An 11,289-nucleotide genomic window follows, 5' to 3' on the forward strand; every position below is an offset into this window, starting at 1 on the left:
AGTGAAGGGTTTGCGGAAATTAAGTCTTTATATAGAGCATCACATTATTATCAGCCTATACATGTTGTTAGATACGGGACCTCTTCCTGAGCCTCCTTCGAGTTCATCAGGCCACATTGAATCGCGTCACACCTAATTAAGGAGCGCAGAAGCACATCTACCACGTTCCCGAGGAACGGCACATCCAAACAAGTTGGCATGCCCCACCTCGTGCACCACATGTGGGGCTATTATCCCACTGCTTGACTCTTCCCGAAAGTGTAGCGGGAGCCTGGCACGGTTCCAGGTAACGTGGGTCCTGAGCCAAGCTGCTTTGCAGCTCTGAAAGGTCGCTCGAAGACAACCCGTCTCCCCCCATCCGCCTATTGTGACAGCGCTTGCAAGCCGCGAGGCGACGACCGCCGTAATTCACCCTGAAACCCTGGGAGCAATCCTCCCCCCCCACGTCCGCCTTTGTGACGGCAGTTGCAGACCAGGAAGGCAATACCGCGGACAAGTAATCCCTCGGACAATTGGAGCCCAAGGAGCGACCCTCTGCGCCGGGTGTGACTTACATTCGCACGGGCGCCTACCATTGGTCGAAAATGACGCCACCTGAGCGGGCTCGCCGATTGGCCGAACGTGACGTGACTTCTTGACATCGAGGGGGTTAAAAGCCAGAGACTGGTAGCAGCAACGGAGCATTCATTCATTAATCTCTTTCGAGCTTCTTGCCACAGGCCGCAGCGTCCGAGTTGCTGCCGGCCCGTAATGACTTTATGACTGTTAATTTCTTTGTACTCTCACTGTAAATAACCTAAATAAACCTCCAGTTTTCATCTGAAAATCCTCTTTAGCCTCGGCCAACTCCCGCACCCAACAGCAAGATTCAATATCTGGGGGAACGCAATTGGGATTGTCCTCCTGATCCAACAATGTACGCTGCAGGACAAATGGCTATGTCAGCGATCTCCAACTATTTTTGCCTTGCTCCAACTGACGCCGCCCTCCCCCCCCCCCCCCCCCCCCCTTACGCCTGCACATTTCCTAATTTCATCCCACCAACTAAATATCTGCCGTCTTCGACTGCACGTTCCTTTGCTTGGCGCCCATTCTTCAACTCTAGTCAACGACTGTGTATCCACCGTGCGCATTACATAACCTGCGTAGCACGATTTCTCTCTTCTAATGTCAACTCAAATATCGGCTGCCCTAGTTTTCTATGTAATCCACGCCGCCGTCTTCTTGATTCATAATGGTAAGACCAACATTCTTCGTTCCATAGCTGGCTACATGATCCTTAACCTATTCTCCAGCTTCTTTGTTAACCAGGAACTTTCTACCGCTAATGTTAGTAACGACTAAATGCAATGAATGTACACTTCAAGGATGCGGTCATTTCCCGCTCGTGATCTCTTAATGCCTGCCTAGACACTCCAACCACTTTTGATTCTGCCAAAACGAGCCTAGGGCCCAACGTACAAAATCATGCAACCAAAACTGCATCCCGCATGTTATCACCAGTTATCGTTAAAAAGAGCATTTGAAAATGGTCTACGTCTACGGAGAAATGCTGTTGTAGCATACATTGGGTCCTCGTTAAATAACCCCTGGCAGGCAAAAATTATCTGCAGTGCGAAATTCATCAGAGACGAAATTAATGTAGGATATAGAATAATTGCGGATACGGGAGACACGCGAAGCTTTGAAGGTAGTGTAATGCCTAGATCAGATAACGGTTAGTAAGAGTGACGAACTTGGGAAAAGGGACAATTAATGCAATCAGGGACGGCAGTGTAATTAATCGGTTGATGAGTTTATGGAATTTGTAGACACAGGATGGGGTCACCGGACCCGTACAGGGCAGAGATAATTGGAGATGAATGGAAAAGTGCTCGGTTAGCTTTGCAGGGGACGTTGAATACCTGGTAATGATAATAAGAATGCCGATGACACATATGCCAGTTGTGTGAAGAGCCCGCCCCCCCCCCCCCCCCCCTGCAGTGAGGGGGCGGCAAGACGCAATCTTTATGGGCCATCGGTCTTTACAGCCAATTATTAATCACAAAGGACATCATTGAAAAAAGCTATTAAGAAAAAGTTTCTACGCGCATAGCCGCACGTCTCACATACAGAGCTACTGTTTTTCGGGTTGAGCGCTTATTTTGTTGGCGTGCAAACTTTTAAGTATGAAAGTCAATGGAAAGCGTCCGATATAAGAGGCAGTTCTGCGCAGATAAAAGCACTTGCTAAGAAACTACGTGTGATATGAAAAGTTCCGGCCTTTATACAAACAACAAAAGCTTCCACTTTCAGTCTATCGTAATATCCTATTGTCATACGACCGAATATATATGCCGACATTCTTGTCATCATAACGTAGTTACTGAATTAAATGAAAAATTCTGGGCATCCCCATGCTGTTACACGGGTGCATTGCTTCGGAGCCGTGGCCTAGCGGCTTCAGGGAACGGCATGTCCTGTGTGCAAGGGAAAAGTTAACTTACTGGTTTGAGTTAGGCGCTGCTGTATTGTTTTTTTTTTTTTTCGCCATAGGTGATCCTAGTTTACATGTGCGCCTCACATTGCGGCGTACTTCACTGTTTGCATCATCATCAATTCCAAATAATGAAACCCCCGAGGCGCCGCGCGGTGGTGAACCGACAAAGTTCCGGTGACGCTAATGACGCTAATTACTGTGTATTCAATGTCGTCCAAGAGACGGCTCTATCCAAGACCGTCCAACTCCAAGCAAAACAGCTGGTCAGCGACTTCTTGACGGGCTTGAAACTCTAAGCACAAAATGAAAGCTTGATGTGTATGAAAACTGACCTATCGAAGACCGCATCGTTTGACAACACGCTACGCAAACGACTCTTTCGTGAATCCAAGCTTCCGCAAGAAAAAATATGTTCATGGAAGGTGTCTGAAATTTGCAAACAACAGTTAGTTATGTACGAGAACCAGCGGACACCAGGATGGTGGATCCAGTTTTGAGACCTAACGCGCATCGTAAGAAATGCAATATTTATAAAGAAACGGAAGCACCGAAAAGCGCGCGAGCTCGACCACCGCAATCTCGCATGCAAAGAGGGTAGCCCTTCACAAAAGCACCACAGCATCCAACACCGAACAAATTTAAGTCATGCAGAACCACTCACCAGTTTGACCATATCGTCTACGTCTTCCGGCAAAATGAACGATAGCAAACGGGCTACGTTTCGGCATTGCACGAAACTAGGCGGTTGCTCTGAGCAATCTCAGTTCACATTGCTCCAGCACATTTCAGGAGTGTAAGAGAAAAGCAGCCATGGCAAAGCCATCACCTTTAAAGTTGACACGCGAACTGTTGTCATTCTCCTTTAGGTGAAGTCGTTGGTCTGCCTTTCACAATGGAAAGAGAAAAGGCAACGCAAATATCTCAACTTCCGATGGCACAGGACTTCCACTAATAAGTGAGTGCAGACTTTCTTCTGCCCTTACTAACCGCACTCTCAGTTTGGTATATATCGTGACCGACTCGCATGTTCCGTCATTGCATGGCCAAAGAGCATGTCTAAATCTTGAGCTAACGCGTCGGGTGCACGGCGTGAGGTCAGTGAAAGGTCATTCCAAAAAAGCTCGGCAAAAACAGCCTGCGGCCTGTAGGCGTCACGGTATAGTGAACTAATTTTCGGACGCGCTTGAGCGAAGCAGTCCACTTGAAGCGTAAACAGAGAAATCAAAGATAACCCCAAGCTAATAATACCACTTCCATAAAAGAATGTGCAGAAACCATCGGCGATGATTATCAACATGAGCGAATAGCCCAAACGATCGAACGAACGGACGAATGAATGAGCGAGCGACAGCACTCCCCGCCCCCCCACCCCCCCTCACCCCCATTCTTCCTGCCGCCTGTCCCCGCAACTCGGTTACCCGAGAGCATATGCACCCTTTTCCTCGGCGCCTTCCCTTACTAACCCCAAGTTCCTTCGTGGCAGCCCTGGAGAACGAACACGTCTATTGGTGCAACTTGGTGCGTTGGCGTCAACGCCGTCAGCGTTCGATGGAACACTTGCTGGTCGGCCCGCAAGACGGGCGACGAACAAGCAAGCGAGCGAGGCAGCGAGCGACAAATTCCCCTCCTTCCCCCTACGGTTCCTCCCCCCTACTCGGTTGTGCGTGAGCACGCGCCCTTCCCCTCAACGCCCTCGTACCACCGACCTACACGAAAACAACCGAAAGAGCTAATCAGAGCTATTCACTTTGAAATTGCGCTGCCTCTCCAAGCTAACGCTAAGGTGTTGTGGAAGAAAACGAAGAATAATTAAACTATCGAGAAAAAATCTAGGCGGAATAGGTACAACCTTTGGCTACGTTACTAAGAAAGACGGATCGCCGTGTTTATGCTTATACTTCATACCGAAGACTAAACATTCAGAAGAAAGTCCTTCGCGAAACCGCGACCGCATTCTAACAAAAACAAGAAATACAAGTTTGCAAATCTCAATATTTGGAAACATTTTACCCTGTTCGATACTGAACTGGCATTATGCCATTACACTCGGAATGACAAAAGCTAAAGACTTCGTATTCGCTGCGCTTTCTCTTTTGGATATTGCCATATGGGCTCAAATATGCCCCAAAACTCTATCGCAGATCAATGCGCGAACATTGTCACGTATCTCGAGTGTGTGTGCATTCTTTGGCAATGTCTTCATCACAGCCGAGGTTTATAATTGAATAAATAAAGCAGCTTCCTGACGTTCAAAAACTTTATGACGTCGTTCAAGACGTCTGAAAAGGTTGAACTACACAAAAGGGAAACTTTCAGCTTAGAGCATCGTGAACTTTTGGCACTTGTTGACGCCAGAAAGCTCAAGGCATTTCCAGCCAAGCAACAACAGGCCCTCGACTTGTTCGCTTATCTGGATTATATCGGCTGAATTTCAAAACTCTACCTCTAATTCTTCTTTAGTGTGTATGATCTTTAATAAAACGTCAGCGGTGAAATGAATATGGTAAGCCAGACTGCAACGCTCATTGTTTAAAAGTGTGAGCAGTAGATCGCGAGCATATATGACATTTCATTTGCTAAAACGAAATATAAAATTCGCGGGCTTTGTGAGCCAAGACCTGAATCTGATTACGAGGACCACCGTGGTGGGTGAATCCAGATTAATTTTGACTTCCAGCTTTTCCTTAAAGTGCGGCCAGTACACGGCACCCAAGTATTTTGATGCGATAAGCATCAAATGACCCACTGAGCGTAAAAGCCGGCGTCTGTCATCTGCAGGTGCAAAATGACACCTAATTTGCCATTGGCCACGACGCCATGTCACGAGCGCGTCTCGACGGCGCAGAACGGGTGGAAACGAACACCTACTGCCTCGCTAGCGTGCCAGCTCCGGCGTAACGAGTGGTGGTGGTGGTAAACATTTATTACTTGAGCCTTTTACAACATTACTTGTGAGGGGGCTCAGGAGCGCGTAGGGTGTCCGGGAGATTGTGGCCCTCGGCGACCCTCAGAGCCCAGTCCACCAGCCGCATTTGGTCGGCTGGGTTGGAGCTAGACACCGCGGTCTCCTATCCCTCGACGTCGGCGAGTTGCCCCTCAGAGGGTGGCTGGAGCTCAGGGCATAAGAACATTATGCGATGGAAGTTAGCTCTAGGCGCACCGCAGAGCGTACATTCCTGTCGATATAGGCCTGGATGAACCACGGCGAGAAAAGCTGGAGAAAGAAAAGTTTGTGCCTGAAGCTGGCGCCAGGTACTTTGTTGAAATTTTGTTAAGCATTTATCTGGGGGAGGATATCTCAACCGCATTTCGCGGTACTGGAGGGTGATCTCGTGATATTCGACCAATCGGTCTCTGGCGTTATCCAGGTCATCGGACGGCGTGGCTCGGTTGACGGCTACTCGAGCGATAGAATGGGCCATCTTATTGCCTGGATGGCCTGCGTGTGCGGGCACACAGATGAGCTTAATTGGTCTGAGGGGGGTCTGATGATTGAGAATTTTCAGTGCCGGTTCATGAACTCGGCCTTTCGAGTAGTTGCGGATTGCTGTTTTGGAATCGCTAAGGATAACCTCGGCAGCGGTGGTTGTGATGGCCAGCGCTATGGCAGCCTCCTCCGCCTCTATGGACGTGCGCGCCTGTATTGTGGCAGCTGTGATGTAACCAAGTTGGTGTGACACTGCACTTACGGCATAGGCTGGTTTCTGTGGGTAGCTAGCGGCGTCGACACACACAGTGAGGTGGTCGTGTTGGTGTTGTTTGTAGAGGGCTTTTGCCCTGGTCTGCCTGCGTGCCTCGTGATGCATGGGGTGCATATATTTAGGCAGGGGGAGAATAGTGATGCAGTTTTGTATGTCCGATGGTAAAGGGCATGTCTGATGGGCCTTGGAAGTCGGGATTAGTCCTAGTTTGTCCAGGATGTGCCGACCTGTAGTGGTAGAGGACAGCCTCTCAATTTGGGCTGTGCGATGGGCTTCCGTGAGCTCATCAAATGTGTTATGTACCCCCATGCGAAGGAGGTGCTCGTTTGGCGTGTGCCTGGGGAGGTTAAGTGCTGTCTTATACGCTTGACGTATAAGGGCATCCACTTTTTCCATTTCCGCCCGGTTGAGATGTAGGTATGGGAGCGAGTATAGTACTCTGCTTATGACAAAGGCCTGTACTAACTTTCTCAAGTCATGCTCTCTCATCCCATTGTGCCTGTTGGCTATCCGCTTAATCAGGCGCATAGTGTGATGTACTGTGGTGGTGAGCTTGTTCAAGGTCGCCGTATGTCTGCCGTTGTTCTGCATGACCATGCCAAGCACTCGTAGCTGTGTGACCTCTGGAATGGAGTACGCCCTCATGTGGATTACGGATGCTGGGGTTTGGAGTTGGGTCTGTGCGACTCTTCGGGGGGTGAAGAACAAGAAGTTCCGACTTGGTGGGGGAGCACGCGAGACCTATTGCCATAGCCCGCTCCACCACCACATCGGCCCCTGCTTGTAAGGTCGCCTCCATGTCGCCTATGCTGCCTGTAGTGGTCCACAAGGTAATATCATCTGCATACAGGGAGTGCGAGAGGTTAGGAATATTTGCCAGGTCTCTGGCCATGGGAATGAGAGTAAGGTTGAAGAGGAGTGGCGAGAGCACTTACCCTTGCGGTGTGCCTCTGCTACCCAGTTGGACCTTGTCTGTTGTCAGTTACCAGTACTCACGTATGGGGCAGAAACCTGGAGGCTTACGAAAAGGGTTCTACTTAAATTGAGGACGACGCAACGAGCTATGGAAAGAAGAATGATAGGTGTAACGTTAAGGGATAAGAAAAGAGCAGATTGGGTGAGGGAACAAACGCGCGTTAATGACATCTTAGTTGAAATCAAGAAAAAGAAATGGGCATGGGCAGGACATGTAATGAGGAGGGAAGATAACCGATGGTCATTAAGGGTTACCGACTGGATTCCGAGGGAAGGGAAGCGTAGCAGGGGGCGACAGAAAGTTAGGTGGGCAGATGAGATTAGGAAGTTTGGAGGATCAACATGGCCACAATTAGTACATGACCGGGGTAGTTGGAGGAGTATGGGAGAGGCCTTTGCCCTGCAGTGGGCGTAATCAGGCTGATGATGATGATGATGATGATGATGTTGTCAGTTCTCCCACAGTAAGGACCGCAGTCGTGGCCTGTAGGAAGGCTGTGACATAGGCATGAGTTCTCCCGCCTACGTGTAGATCGGATAAGGCGTTCAGCACTGCGGTATGTTCCACATTGTCAAAGGCCTTGGTCAGGTCGAGTGCTAGTATGGCTCTTGTGCGTTTGGCATGCCGGGGGTGCAGGACTTCTTCAGAGAGCTGAAGCATGACGTCTCGCGTGGATAGATGCCCGCGGAAGCCAATCATTGTGTGAGGGAAGAGATTATGTGTTTGCATATGCTGTTGGAGTCTTTCTAGTATGACATGTTCGAAGAGCTTACCTAGACATGAAGTGAGTGAAATCGGACGTAGGTTTTTTAGATCGAGTGGCTTGCCTGGCTTGGGAATAAAGGTTATCTTTGCATGGGTCCACTGTGGTGGGAGGGTTCCTGCGGCCCAGTGCGAGTTAAAGAGTTGGGTTATCGCCTGTATCGACCTGTCATCAAGGTTTCGAAGGGCTTTGTTCGTGATTTTATCCTCCCCTGGAGCGGATGTGGTTCTGAGCTTATGTAAGGCTGGGCGGACTTCCCAGACAGTGATGTCTGCATCTAGTTCTGGATTGTCCTGGCCGTTGTAAGGAGGTAAGGGGACCTTTGTGCTGTCCGTCAGATATAGGGTTTGCAGAGAGTCCAGTGGTGCTTTGTCTTCCGCTGGGTTGCTGTGCAGCAGCCGTGAAAGACTCTTGCGCTGTTGGATCTTGTTATTTTCGGGGTTTAGCAGACATCGCAGGAATGACCACGTGTCCTTTAGGCCTAAATTCGCACTCATGCGGTCGCAGAGCTGCCCCCACTGTTGGCGTGTTAGGTGTGTTGCGTGCTCTTCTATTTCCTTGACAAGAGCTGCGATTCGGGTTTTGAGTTTGCGATTGTGCTTATTGGCTAGCCAGCGTTTCTGTAAACTGTTGTGTGCCTCCCACATGTGTAATGGCCTACTGTCTGCGAGTTCTGAGTCTGACGCGGTTGGTACCTGGGATGTGGCCCTTGTGGTATCTGCCATTAGTTGCTCCACCCACGTGTCCAGGTTATCGATGGTTTCAGGTGCGGCTGCTCTAATCCTTCGAAACCTGTCCCAGTCAGTGATGGCGACTTGGCGGCGTTGTGTCTTGGAGAGCGTACGGGTAGGGATGTAGGTGCTAAGGATGAAGTGGTCACTGCCCAATGAGTTTAGCGTATTGAGCCATGTACCATTGGGTATGTGCTTAGTGAGAGTAAGGTCCGGGTTTGTGTTATGTTGGACACTGTTGCCTATCCTTGTGGGAAAATTAAGATCGTTGAGGAGCGAGAGCCCCTCATTTTGGATGAGCGTCCATAGCGTGGTACCCTTCCGGCAGTTCTTTCTGTATCCCCAGGCATTGTGGTTTGCGTTGAAGTCGCCCACTATTACTAATGGTTTCCTTCCGCAAATGTCTAAGGTTTTACGTATCGCCGTTACTAGTGGGGAGGCAGGGCCCTTGGGGGGGCTGTAGATGTTGAGCACAAACAGACTGGTGTCGTGTCTGTGTTGGGGAAGGAGTTCTATGAGCACTCCATCAATGTCCGGAATATCAAGTGGATGGAGCGTAGCTGTATAATTTCGGTGTACCAATGTGGCTACCCTGCTGGAGGTGGCATTGGCTATGTCGAAAGGTGTATAATTAAGGAGTTTTGCGGGCCCTTGTGTTTCTTGAAGTGCTATGATTGTGGGCGTGTGATGTGTGGGCAGGGACTGTAGGTGGAGTTGGTGGTTGCTGCGCTTAGCCCTGTAACTCCGGCAGTTCCACTGCCATACCACGGCCCCGTTAGGCCGTGCTGCCATGATGATGACTGTGGAGGGACTCGGCTACGGAGGCCGAGGTTGTAGAATTTAAAGCTAGCAGCCCATTGAGCTAAGTTTGTATCTGAGAAACGGTTGCTTCCTGGGTGCCCTGCCGTTTCTCGAGCGCCGTGAGTCTATTAGCTATATTTGCCATCGAGGCAACATTGTCTTTCTGCATGGCCATGAGGCTTTGTTGCATGCTTTGGATAGCGTTTGCAAAGTCTGTCATGAAAATGGTGCTGTTTTGGGAATTTTCTCCGCTACCGTTAGTCTGCGCACGGCGATTCTGGGGAGGATTCCTGGTGGGGGACGTTGCTTGTGACGGAAGGTTAGATGCCTGCGCCGCAGAGGGGGTCTGACAGAGGGACCCTAGCAGCGGGTGGGGGATTAGGAGAGTCGGTTCTGCGCGTATGCATGTCGCGCTTAAGCAGTGATTGAATTTGTTCACGTAGTTCGGCGATTTCGGCACTTTGTTTCTGAAGCTGGGCCCTGAGCTCCTTATTTTCCCGCTCGAGAGACGGAGACCGCGGCCCCCAGCTCGCCTGTTTCGTGGACTGAATCTCCGCCCCAGGTAGAGGAGGGTAGGAGGTAGAGCGGCTCCGGGTCCGCCCGCGCCCGGTGGTGGATCGGGACCTGGACCGCGTCCTGGAGCGAGAGGCCCTGGCCAACTTCTTCTGGGGGTCCGTGAGCAGCCTCGTGCGACTGCGGGAGTTGCGTTGTTGGGTGGAGTCAGGGGTAGCCTTCTTCTCGATCAAAGCCACCTTGCCGGTGGCGGGTGGACACTTGGTCTTGCCGGTGCGGTCAAACCGCACCTTACACTTTTTGCACCCCGTGATGTGCGCCTCTCCACAGAGGATGCACTTGACGTTACAGGTGGGTGGTTCGACGAGTTGATGCTCTGCTCCGCACCACGGGCAGCGGTTGCTCTTGGGGTGCGGACACACGTCCACTCTGTGCCCTGCCCTCCAGCAGTTGTGGCATGCCTCCACTTTGGCCTTGAAATGGTGGCAGGCATATAGAGACCCATAGAAGTTCAGCTGCTTCGGGAACGCTTGCACATTGATGAAGGTGATTAAGATAGACTTGGTTTTGCCAAGAGGTCTTGCGTCAGTGATCGTGTACTGTCGCTAGATACACAGTTCAACGCAAAGCCCTAAGAAATAACCTAAGAGCCCAAGAAATAGTAACTGAGGATAGCAGTATTAAGCTTGAAAAACAACCGTACAGCGCGATTTAAGAAATTGTGCGTTGTGTCTTCCGGACCTCTGTAACTCGATCGGGAGTTTTGTTTAAACATGCATTTTCTGTCCAAGTTGACTTCGTTTAACCAGCGCTTCGGAGCTGTCTCAAGCGCGCTAACTAAATCATAATCGTTAGCTCAGCCTCCATCTGCATGGATTAACAATCCATTCATACAGCTCTCTTGTAGTTCCATTGCATTTTGTGCCATACATGTCAGAAGTATGCTACAGGCTATTACCGAAGGCCCCGAATTTCCCTATGATGCCCCATACATCAAATATGTTGTAGGTAAATGGCATCTATAAAACCATACATTGCAGACGCAGCTAATCCGCTGTTTTCGCTCTTCGTTTCTGTGCACGGAATACGTTCAAGTAAGTCCATTCTTATTGGTTGACCAGAAAGCTACGTCGTTTTATAGTAGAAAATCACTCATTAATATTTTAGCTTTAGTGGAGTCTGAATAAATTGCCAAGTTTATATTTACCTCGGTAGCTCTGGATATTTTACCTGTCAATTGTAAATTTGGGCAGTCGATAGCATGGGTAGAATTAGTGCATCCGACTAAGATCCCTCAATGCTCGAAGTGACAATCATATCTTGCA

This window comes from Dermacentor andersoni, chromosome 8 (genome assembly GCF_023375885.2).
Source record: "Dermacentor andersoni chromosome 8, qqDerAnde1_hic_scaffold, whole genome shotgun sequence".
Lineage (NCBI taxonomy): Eukaryota > Metazoa > Arthropoda > Arachnida > Ixodida > Ixodidae > Dermacentor > Dermacentor andersoni.